Genomic DNA, 13,034 nt, shown 5'->3' on the forward strand with positions numbered 1-13,034 from the left:
TTTTGGCCCTAAGGCACAGTCATGCCTGCAGTAATGAACTGTGGCATGTGAACACATATGTGTGTGTTTGCTGTTCTACTCCATTCCATTTGAATAAAAAATGGAAAATATACACTGCTCAAAAAATAAAGGGAACACTTAAACAACACAATGTACCTCCAAGTCAATCACACTTCTGTGAAATCAAACTGTCCACTTAGGAAGCAACACTGATTGACAATAAATTTCACATGCTGTTGTGCAAAAGGAATAGACAAAAGGTGGAAATTATAGGCCATTAGCAAGACACCCCCAATAAAGGAGTGGTTCTGCAGGTGGTGACCACAGACCACTTCTCAGTTCCTATGCTTCCTGGCTGATGTTTTGGCCACTTTTGAATGCTGGCGGTGCTTTCACTCTAGTGGTAGCATGAGACGGAGTCTACAACCCACACAATTGGCTCAGGTAGTACAGCTCATCCAGGATGGCACATCAATGCGAGCTGTGGCAAGAAGGTTTGCTTCCAGAGCATGGAGGCGCTACCAGGAGACAGGCCAGTACATCAGGAGACGTGGAGGAGGCCGTAGGAGGGCAACAACCCAGCAGCAGGACCGCTACCTCCGCCTTTGTGCAAGGAGGAGCACTGCCAGAGCCCTGCAAAATTACCTCCAGCAGGCCACAAATGTGCATGTGTCAGCATATGGTCTCACAAGGGGTCTGAGGATCTCATCTCGGTACCTAATGGCAGTCACAAGCGTAGTGGGCGGGGGACCGTTGGGCGAAGCTAGCATTGGGGAGGGAGCGTGAACTTTTGTCACATACTCTGCAACGTCGCGTTGCTATTGAATAATTGAATCTCACTAGTTTGCAGTCCCTACTGGATTAGCTGTTGATATCTAGCACTACCTAGCCTGCTTGCTATTACCAACATGAGGGCAAATCAAGCTTTGCTATTCGGGTCTCCCTGTGGGCATTCCCCAGGGATTTATTTTACTACTGTGTAGTGTAGTCAGTACAGTGTACAGTGTAGAGTGTGTACAGTACAGTGTACAGTGTAGTCAGCTCAGCCATCCCCATTGAGACTGTGTCTGTGCCTCGACCTAGGTTGGGCTAAACTAAACATGGCGGTGTTCGCCTTAGCAATCTCATTAGGATAAAGACCTCCTCCATTCCTGCCATTATTGAAAGAGATCGTGATACCTCACATCTCAAAATAGGGTTACTTAATGTTAGATCCCTCACTTCAAAGGCAGTTATAGTCAATGAACTAATCACTGATCACAATCTTGATGTGATTGGCCTGACTGAAACACGGCTTAAGCCTGATGAATTTACTGTGTTAAATGAGGCCTCACCTCCTGGTTACACTAGTGACCATATCTCCCGTGCATCCCGCAAAGGCGGAGGTGTTGCTAACATTTATGATAGCAAATTTCAATTTACAAAAAAGAAAATTACGTTTTCGTCTTTTGAGCTTCTAGTCATGAAATCTATGCAGCCTACTCAATCACTTTTTATAGCTACTGTTTATAGGCCTCCTGGGCCATATACAGCGTTCCTCTCTGAGTTCCCTGAATTCCTATCAGACCTTGTAGTCATAGCAGATAATATTCTAATTTTTGGTGATTTTAATATTCATATGGAAAAGTCCACAGACCCACTCCAAAAGGCTTTCGGAGCCATCATCGACTCAGTGGGTTTTGTCCAACATGTCTCTGGACCTACTCACTGCCACAGTCATACTCTGGACCTAGTTTTGTCCCATGGAATAAATGTTGCAGATCTTAATGTTTTTCCTCATAATCCTGGACTATCGGACCACCATTTTATTACGTTTGAAATCGCAACAAATAATCTGCTCAGACTCTAACAAAGGAGCATCAAAAGTCGTGCTATAAATTCTCAGACAACACAAAAATTCCTTGATGCCCTTCCAGACTCCTTCTGCCTACCCAAGGACGTCAGAGGACAAAAATCAGTTAACCACCTAACTGAGGAACTCAATTTAACCTTGCGCAATACCCTAGATGCAGTTGCACCCCTAAAAACGAAAAACATTTGTCATAAGAAACTAGCTCCCTGGTATAAAGAAAATACCCGAGCTCTGAAGCAAGCTTCCAGAAAATTGGAACGGAAATGGCGCCACACCAAACTGGAACTCTTCCGACTAGCTTGGAAAGACAGTACCGTGCAGTATCGAAGAGCCCTCACTGCTGCTCGATCATCCTACTTTTCCAACTTAATTGAGGAAAATAAGAACAATTGAAATTTCTTTTTGATACTGTTGCAAAGCTAACTAAAAAGCAGCATTCCCCAAGAGAGGATGGCTTTCACTTCAGCAGTAATAAATTCATGAACTTCTTTGAGGAAAAGATCATGATCATTAGAAAGCAAATTACGGACTCCTCTTTAAATCTGCGTATACCTCCAGGGCTTAGCTGTCCTGGATCTGCACAGCTCTGCCAGGGCCTGGGATCGGGAGAGACACTTAAGTGTTTTAGTACTATATCTCTTGACACAATGATGAAAATAATCATGGCCTCTAAACCTTCAAGCTGCATACTGGATCCTATTACTACTAAACTACTGAAAGAGCTGCTTCCTGTGCTTGGCCCTCCTATGTTGAGCATAGTAAACGGCTCTCTATCCACCGGATGTGTACCAAACTCACTAAAAGTGGCAGTAATAAAGCCTCTCTTGAAAAAGCCAAACCTTGACCCGGAAAATATAAAAAACTATCGGCCTATATCGAATCTTCCATTCCTCTCAAAAATTTTAGAAAAAGCTGTTGCGCAGCAACTCACTGCCTTCCTGAAGACAAACAATGTATACGAAATGCTTCAGTCTGGTTTTAGACCCCATCATAGCACTGAGACTGCACTTGTGAAGGTGGTAAATGACCTCAGGATCAGCACATCAGAACCGGGTCTATGAGTTTGTGGAGTGCCCCATGAAGGCAGAAGACAGAGAAATGTGTGTCTGACATTGATATGGCAAACATGATACGCAAACCAGATAAATGTGTTTTAGATGCGCAGTGTATCGTTCTTATTACTGTATAATTACACTACTTGTTACTCCTACAAGTATAATAATATTGGCATTTGGTGTACTTCCTCTTTTTTTATCCAGGAAGTTGTTGGCTAATGGCTAAAATGTATTTAAAACCAGTCAGTTACAAGATAGGAGCTTCTACAGCAATAAATACAGAATTGTTACGTGATATGCAATGCTTCCATACACCGTTACAGCAGTGGTAATGAAAGGTCAGACAGCTAATTTTCAACAAACCTTTACATGGCGATACTTCCTTAGTTCTCAACTTGGAAGGCAGCGGTGTCTCTCCCTTCGCATGTTGCAGGTGGAACGTTGGAATTTATAAAATGTTCCGTTATTAAATTAAATACATTTTTGCTTCATGAAGTAATCCAATAATGCATAGGCCGCAATTTTGTCTATTTCGAATCCTCTCATTGATCAAGACAGGTGGGGTGTCCAGCCCAAAGTGCTGCATGTCATGAGCGTGACACAGAAATTAAGCATGGCTTTGAATGACATACACCTGATGTAACTGGAAATTCTGTAGGCTACATCGCATCTGGATAAAGAGAAATAACATAAAACGATGCGACGTAGCCTACAGAGTTTCCAGTTACATCAGGTGTATGTCATTCAAAGCCATGCTTCATTTCTGTGTCACGCTCATGACATGCAGCACTTTGGGCTGGACAACCAGCAGCACGCCCTAGGTCAGCCCTTTGATCTGTCAGTGTCCCAGATCCCCTGGGCGGTACGGGTCAGAACTGGGTCTACCCCTCGGGAACAGAAGTTCTGGAATGCCATGGTGAGGAAAGGGTGAGTGGACCAATCACAACACTGCTAGAGGAGGAAAAGGGTTTTAGTGCACCATGTAAATGGGTATAGCCAGGCTCGTGTTTATTTGGCACTGAAAATGGACTGAAACAGGGAGGACTTATGAACACAACTCTTTTTTTGTTTTGTTTTCCTTTGCAAAACGTTTTCCGTTGCATGCCCTAATGAACACAATCAATGTGCTTTTAACTGAAACTTTAAATAACCTTTGAATGACCAGTACTTGTCATGATATGTGTGCCATGCCAGATATGTGAAATGTATTTTATTGATTTCTTTCTAGGGACTGTCCCTATGGACCATCCCTGTTATGGTTAGTGGTGGAAAAAGTACCCAATTGTCATACTTGTAAGTAAAGATACCTTAATAGAAAATGACTCAAGTGAAAGTCACCCAGTAAAATACTACTTGCGCAAAAGTCTAAAAGTATTTTGTTTTTATATATTTTATTTAACTAGGCAAGTTAGTTAAGAACAAATTCTTATTTACAATGACGGCCTATCCTGGCCAACCCCTAACCCGGACGATGCTGGGCAAATTGTGCGCCGCCCTATGAAACTCCAAATCACGGCTGGTTGTGATACAGCCTGGAATCGAACCAGGGTCTGTAGTGACGCCTCTAGCACTGAGATGCAGTGCCTTAAACTGCTGCGCCCATCAAGAGCCCCCGGTTTTAAATATGCTTAAGAATCAAAAGTAAAAGTAAAAAATGTTTCACATTCCTTGCATAAGAATGATTTTCTTGTTTTTTTTATCAAAGGATAGCCAGGGGCACACTCCAACACTGACATTATTTCCAAACGAAGCATTTGTGTTAACTGAGTCCACCAGATCAGAGGCAGGGATGACCAGGGATGTTCACTTGATAAGTGTGAATTGGACCATTTGTCCTGCTAAGCATTCGAAGTGGAACAAATACTTAAAATATATATATATATATTTTTTTTCACCTTTATTTAACCAGGTAGGCTAGTTGAGAACAAGTTCTCATTTGCAACTGCGACCTGGCCAAGATAAAGCACAGCAGTTCAACACATACAACAACACAGAGTTACGCATGGAGTAAACAAACATACAGTCAATAATAGAGAAGGAAAAATATTTAAGTCTATATACAGTGAGTGCGAATGAGGTAAGATAAGGGAGGTAAGGCAATAAATAGGCCATGGTGGCGAAGTAATTACAGTATAGCAATTAAACACTGGAATGGTAGATGTGCAGAAGATGAATGTGCAAGTAGAGATACTGGGGTGCAAAGGAGCAAGATAAGTAAATAAATACAGTATGGGGATGAGGTAGTTGGATGGGCTGTTTACAGATTTTTATTTATTTATTTTATTTCACCTTTATTTAACCAGGTAGGCAAGTTGAGAACAAGTTCTCATTTACAATTGCGACCTGGCCAAGATAAAGCAAAGCAGTTCGACACATACAACAACACAGAGTTACATAAACATACAGTCAATAATACAGTAGAAAAATAAGTATATACAATGTGAGCAAATGAGGTGAGATAAGGGAGGTAAAGGCAAAAAAAGGCCATGGTGGCGAGGAAGAATTGGCTTTGGGGGTGACCAGTGAGATATACCTTCTGGAGCGTATGCAACAATGCAGTTTTAAGAAAATCCCCCCAAAATTAAGATAAGATGAACAAATGATTAAAGAGCAGCAGTAAATAACAACAATAGAAGGGCTAGTGAAGTGGGTACCGGTACAGAGTCAATGTGTGGGGGGCACCGTTGTCGAGGAAATTGAGGTAATTATGTACATGTAGGTAGAGTTATTAAAGTGACTATGCATAGATAATAACAGAGAGTAGCAGCAGCGTAGAAGGGGGTGGGGGGGTCAATGGAAATAGTCCGGGAAGCCATTTGATTAGCTGTTCAGGAGTCTTATGACTTTGGGGTAGAAACCTCTTGGGCCTAGACTTGGCGCTCTGGTACCGCTTGCCGTGTGGTGGCAGAGAGAACACTCTATGACTAGGGTGACTGGTGTCTTTGACAATTTTTAGGGCCTTCCTCTGACGCCGCCTGGTATAGAGGTCCTGGATGGCAGGAAGTTTGGCCCCGGTGATGTACTGGGCAGTACACACTCCCCTCTGTAGTGCCTTGCGGTCGGAGCAGTTGCCATACCAGGCAGTGATGCAACCCGTCAGGATGCTCTTGATGGTGCAGCTGTAAAACCTTTTGACGATCTGAGGACCCATGCCAAATCCTTTCAGTCTCGTGAGGGGGAATAGATTTTGTCGTGCCCTCTTCACGACTGTCTTGGTGTGCTTGGACCATGTTAGTTTGTTGATATGGATGCCAAGGAACTTGAAGCTCTCAGCCTGCTCCACTACAGCCCCGTTGATGAGAATGGGGGCGTGCTCGGTCCTCTTTTTCCTGTAATCCACAATCATCTCCTTTGTCTTGATCACGTTGAGGGAGAGGTTGTTGTCCTTGCACCACACGGTCAGGTCTCTGACGACCTCCCTATAGGCTGTCTCATCGTTGTCGTGATCAGGCCTACCGCTGTTGTGTCGTCAGCAAAATTAATGATGGTGTTGGAGTCGTGCCTAGCCATGCAGTCATGGATGAACAGGGAGTATAGGAGGAGACTGAGCACGCACCCCCGAGGGGCCCCCGTGTTGAGGATCAGTGTGGCGGATGTGTTGTTACATACCCTTACCATCTGGGGGCGGCCTGTCAGGAAGTCCAAGATCCAGTTGCAGAGGGAGGTGTTTAGTCCCAGAGTCCTTAGCTTAGTGATGAGCTTTGAGGGCACTATGGTGTTGAACGCTGAGCTGTAGTCAATGAATAGCATTCTCACATAGGTGTTCCTTTTGTCCAGGTGGGAAAAGGCAGTGTGGAGTGCAATAGAGTTTGCATCATCTGTGGATCTGTTGGTGCGGTATGCACATTGGAGTGGGTTTCTGGGACAATGGTGTTGATGAGAGCCATGATCAGCCTTTCAAAGCACTTCATGGCTACAGACGTGAGTGCTATGGGTTGGAAGTAATCTAGGCAGGTTATCTTAGTGTTTTGGGAACAGGGACTATGGTGGTCTGCTTGAAACATGTTGGTATTACAGACTGAGACAGTGAGAGGTTGAAAATGTCAGTGAAGACACTTGCCAGACACTTGGTCAGCACATGCTCGGAGTACACGTCCTGGTAATCCGTCTGGCCCAGCGGCCTTGTGAATGTTAACCTGTTTAAAGGTCTTACTCACATTGGCTGCAGAGAGCGTGATCACACAGTCATCCGGAACAGCTGATGCTCTCATGCATGTTTCAGTGATACTTGCCTCGAAGCGAGCATAGAAGTTATTTTGCCCATCTGGTAGGATCGTGTCACTGGTCAGCTCTCGGCTGTACTTCCCTTTGTAGTCTGTAATAGTTTGCTAGCCATGCCACATACGACGAGCGTTGGAGCCGGTGTTGTATGATTTGATCTTAGTCCTGTATTGATGCATTGCCTTTTTGAGGGTTCATCGGAGGGCAAAGCGGTATTTCTTATAAGCTTCCGTGTTAGAGTCCCGCTCCTTCAAAGCTGCAGATCTACCTTTTAGCTCAGTGCGAATGTTGCCTGTAATCCATGGCTTCTGGTTGGGGTATGTATGTACAGTCACTGTGGGGACGACGTCCTCCAAGCACTTATTGATGAAGCCAGTGACTGATGTGGTGTACTCCTCAATGCCATCGGAAGAATCCCGCAATATATTCCAGTCTGTGCTAGAAAAACAGTCCTGCAGTTTAGCATCTGCTTCCTGCTTTAATTTTTGCTTGTAAGTAGGAATCAGGAGGATAGAGTTATGGTCAGATTCGCCAAATGGAGGGCGAGGGAGAGCTTTGTGGAGCTCTGTAGGGTAAAGGTGGTCTAGAATTTTTTCCCCTCTGGTTGCACATTTAACGTGCTGATAGAAATGAGGTAAAACTGATTTAAGTTTCCCTGCATTAAAGTCCCCGGCCACTAGGAGCACCGACTCTGAATGAGCGTTTTCCTGTTTGCTTATGACGGAATACAGCTCATTGAGTGCGGTTTTAGTGCAGCTTCAGTCTGTGGTGGTATGTTGAAAGCTACGAAAAATGCAGATGAAAACTCTCTAGGTAGATCGTGTGGTCTACAGTTTATCATGAGATTCTCTACATCAGGCGAGCAAAACCTTGAAACCTCCTTAGATATTGTGCACCAGTTATTGTTTACAAATATATGCATAGGCCCCCGCCCCGTGTCTTACCAGAGGCTGCTGTTCTGTCCTGCCGATACAGTGTATAACCCGCCAGCTGTATGTTCTTAATGTCGTCGTTCAGCCACGACTCGGTGAAACACAAGATATTACAGTTTTTAATGTCCCATGTACGTGCTCGTCCCATTTATTTTCCAGCGATTGAACGTTAGCTAGCAGAACGGAAGGGAAGGTTAGCTACTCGTTGCCTGATCCTCATGAAGCATCCTGATCTCTTTCCGCAAAACCTATGTTTCCTTTTTCCAGCGAATCACGGGGATCTGGGCCTGGTCGGGTGTCCGTAGTATATCCCTCGCGTCCGACTCATTGAAGAAGAACTCCTCGTCCAATTTGAGGTGAGTAATCCCAGTTCTGATGTCCAGAAGCTCTTATTGTTCATAAGAGACCTTAGCACTGTTCGCTATTTGTATCCAGTATTATTTGTAGGAGCCGTTTTGGCCTGTTTGTGTGTTGGGGTTATTTTTTTTTAACACGTTTTGTACACTAGAGGGCACTATACATTGGGGTCGTCTCTCTCTCGCTCAGCACAGGTGAGAGGAGAACACATACAGTTGTTACCGTATCACAGATGCAGCTTATAGAATACATCTCTCTGCATCTTTTCTTTATGAATATGTGTTTTGGAGCTAATTATATTTTATGCGCAATAAATGGGAACTTCACCCAAAAAGAGTAACGTTTGGAAAGCTGATCTTTGTGGACGTGTTATGGACAGCTCTCTCCTGTGCCAGTGGCTTTTCATAAGAAATCACCACTACATTTTGTGTAAAATAGATATTTGTATGGAGTTGTTTTAAGTTAAAGGGAGGGAGGGTCAAGATAACAGTACAGATCCTGTAATTGTGGGCTTCTAACATGTATTGAAAGTGTCAGCTCAATGACTAAACGCATGAAGACAATATGAGAAATAATTTGTTCCATACAAAACAGGTTCATGGTATCATTTGGCTTGAAGTTGTACAATGCAACACTAAACTATGCTTTGTCATAGTTTAGTTTAGTTCAGGGCAGAAGTAATGCTTTTGAACGAGAGCGACCCGGCTCTACATTTTGAACTGGTTTGGGACTCTGACACCACCCCCAGTTAGAGGGGAATAAAGAAGCCCAAGAGTTAACACAGGAACTGAAATAAACTGAGGAAGATGAACATAGGGATGTACATGGGAATGTACATAGGGATGAAAAGTGGTAGTGGAATAGTAGTGACTAACTATGAAGAACAATATACAAATGTCACACAACTCACTCTGGGCACGCACACCAAGTCCAGAGATATGAGTTAGTCCAATTGTTGATGGGCAGAGACAGAGATGTGTTGCTCTCTGCCACTTGAGGGAGACTGCAAGTATTATGTGACCTGCAGAATCAAGAGAATGGGCAGATGTTTGGCCCCCTAGTAACCTCCCTAGCAACCTATCAGGGCACAGGTCACACAGGTCAGGGAGAGTTTGAGAGGCAGGTTTATGGTTCCCCCTAGGCTCTGGTCGTGGGGGAAGGGGAGTGGAGTGTGCAGCTGAGGGTTGTGAGGTGCTGATAGCTGTCACTGGCACGGAAAGTGGTAACAGCTTTCATAAAACATTTCACAGCCTTGGTTTGTAGAAGTTGGTTGTACATTTCTGTTTCATTCTGCTCTGAAAATGAAGGTTATTGTTCATAACTTGTCTAATAATTTGCCATGGACCAAAGTTTATAGCTGGTTTAGCAGCCACAGGGAAAATATACATAAATGTGGGTTACAAGCTCAAGTATTAAAGTAAACTCTTTTGGCAGAGGTTTTGGTTTGGAGGTATGCAGAACTAAAAATAGGAACTTGGAGCACATCGGACATAAACACTAAGCACACATTTAACTGAGTACTATCTGGGATCTCCCTACACCATTGAAGTTGACATTTTAAATGATAAGGGTTTAGTGTAGGGACTTCCCAAGGACTTGAGATTACGCTGACCCCAGGTCGAAGAACACTGATTTCTTTTCGTCATTTTGAATGACAGTTGTAATTTGACATGACTGAGCTGGCATTGGATGAAATGTCAGTTTTATCAGCAATATACTATGAAAAGGACGAATTCGATCTACTTGAGGATTAAGGAACGTTAATGGCTAGCCTAGATACTAGCTAGGTAGCAATTAGTATTTCGCATGTGACGTGAGGTTTATGAGTTACTTGAACACCTGTGCAATACCTTGTTATTTTCACAGCTGACAAGAACTTGTATTCCCCATCCAGACAGTAGAAGTGGAAGCGGACCCGGCGCCACAAGGGGGAAAAGTGTCCCATAGGGCGGCGCACAATTGTCCCAGCGCCGTCCGGGTTTGGCCGGGGTAGGCAGTCATTGTAAATAAGAATTTGTTCTTAACTTACTTGCCTAGTAAAATAAAGGTTAAATAAAATTAATAAAAGGGATGTGTGGTTATTCATAAACCTTTAGTCCTTCACAAATAATTGTACATTTTTTTTACAAGCAGGGTGTCAAATTGTCTAGTTTCTTTTAATTTCAATACACAGAATCGGATTTACTTTTTAGAAGTTACTCATAGAGGTGGACCATCTTCTTTAAATCTTTGTGTGGTCCAACTTGAACTGGACCCAAGGCTGTGACAATGTCAGCCACACACTGCTCATTACCCTTCCTGGTCTCCTTCCCCATTAGCAGGATGGTTTTATAACCAAGTTTATGCAACTCCTGCACCTGAAACACGAAACATTAACACACTACATGTCTGATCTTCACAGAGAATAGAAAAGTAAGCCAGTGTTTGGATGAATGGGATGAACCGTATGATCCAACTGTAGGCCTATACAAGCATCCATCCGTCCAATGATGACAGTTCATTTAAAGCTGTCCATCTGCCCTTTTGTTAAATTAAATTAATTCATTTCATATAGCCCTGGTGCACTAATTTATCTGTATTAGATGCTGTATGCTCTGTTTTATCACAACACATTCTGGTAACTGTGGTGGCATATTTCTGCTTTACCAAATGAGAAGAGTTACAAACTACACACCAGTCAGAGTTATACTTAAACTCCATCTTTAATAATAATAAGCTTTGCAATAGCCTTTTTGACTTTCAATGATGCGCTATCTCTAATGAACAATTGAAAAATGACTACAGAAAAATACAAAGATCTTTTATAGCCAAGATACACCCCTCTCAACTTACATGACGAACCACAGATCTTAGAAACTGTTCACAAAGAAATACTTTTTCTTGAGAAAGGAGTATCCCTTAGCCAGATAACATTCGCTATAAATTATCATTCAGTTTGGTCCCTCAGACGAGGTTCTAATCTTGTTCCTGGTACTTCATAGTACAAAAACACCAACTCATCCAATGGCATAACTCAATTATCAACTCTAGATACTCCCATCTCAAGTAAACCCTCTTGACCCCACTCCTGGACAAGCTCACTGAGGGGAGTGAGCCTCTAGGTCATACACTGTCCCAGGATAAGTGTAAGATCAGAGAGGACATACAATATTTCCAGACACTGCCATACACCTCCCCCCAATGGAAAAAGGAGGGAGTGACTTGCGCACAGACATTGTGGAGACAAGTAATTGGTTCCCCATTAATCACGCCTTCACATGGTTTAAGAATAGGTAAAGACACATTCACATATGAAGACAATGTTCCATTCTGTCCTCTTCCCTTTCTGATATTCTGCATAGCACCAGGGACATGTGAAAGACAAGCCTGCCCTCTCCCCTCTCTGGGCCCCAAGTGACTGAGCCCCAGCTTAGGGAAAGTGCAACTGCCAACACTATAGTCCAAAAGGATACATTCTAATCACAAGTATCTTACATAAGCATATTATGCAAATAAAACATCTTAATTAGCTATGTTACCCAACTAATTCTGATTCATCTGCCACATAACATCAAATGATCAGTAATTCAATAAGAACATATTCAAGCAACCCATCTCAAAAACTGCAGAGCCATCTAAAAATGTTCTTGAATGTACAGTTTTGCAGCAGGTATAAATGTCATGAAAAATACTAATGTTGCAGAATTGAAAACAGGTCTCGCTCTACATTCGAGTCCGCATTTTGAGTGTCTTGGTCACGTCTCAGACACATTTGTACCCGTTACAGATAACTTAAATGGTCTTGAATTGAGTAAGTCAGAGATCAGGGGCCATATGTACCATATGTATCAAGCTTCTCAGAGTTGGAGTGCTGATCTAGGATCAGGCCCCCCTGTCCATGAGGTCCCCTGGTCCATGAAGTCCGCTTGTCCCGACGTGACGGTGCTATCCCTTTCCTGGTAGACCCACTTCCTCTCTGTTTCCTCGTGTCAAAATAGAAGTCCTGCATGTGTGCCGCCATATGTGCACAAACAAGCGATAAGTTGTGGGGGCTTTTATTTTGACATGAGGAAAGCAGAGGGGAAGTGGGTCTACAACAGACTCTCGTTTGTCTGTTTAATAATTCGTTGATTTGGATATTTTGTCTAAAATTCCCTAAGGTATAAGGTCAAGCTCTTCTGAACTGTCACCTTGCAGTGGTGGAGAGGCTTGTATATACCAAATATACCCCCGGCAGATGCAACTATGCCGTTTAGGTCGAAGGGTACGAGGCAGACAAAACAGGCTGGTCCTCTAGGTTGGGGGTTGTGTGTGGGGCTAACCCCCCCACCACTTAAAAAATAGCTTGTTACTGAAACCTTTACAGGCCTTGAGTTCCTCCAGGAACAAAGATGATTAAGTAAGTATAAGGGACAATCGGTAGAGTATATTCAAATATAATTGTAATCAACATTTGTAATAGACAAGGGACTTTTAGGTTTTTGTGTATGTAGAAATGCGTGGCGCTGCTGTTCAGGCAAGGGTCAGATAGTATTGTCACGTCTGAACTAGAGGTGCCACTGACCATGTAATCTTATTTGTTTTTGATCTAAAGGTTTTGATCTTTAATCAGCACTCCTACTCTGAGATGCTTGATAC

Source organism: Salvelinus fontinalis, chromosome 17 (assembly GCF_029448725.1).
Source record: "Salvelinus fontinalis isolate EN_2023a chromosome 17, ASM2944872v1, whole genome shotgun sequence".
Classification (NCBI taxonomy): domain Eukaryota; kingdom Metazoa; phylum Chordata; class Actinopteri; order Salmoniformes; family Salmonidae; genus Salvelinus; species Salvelinus fontinalis.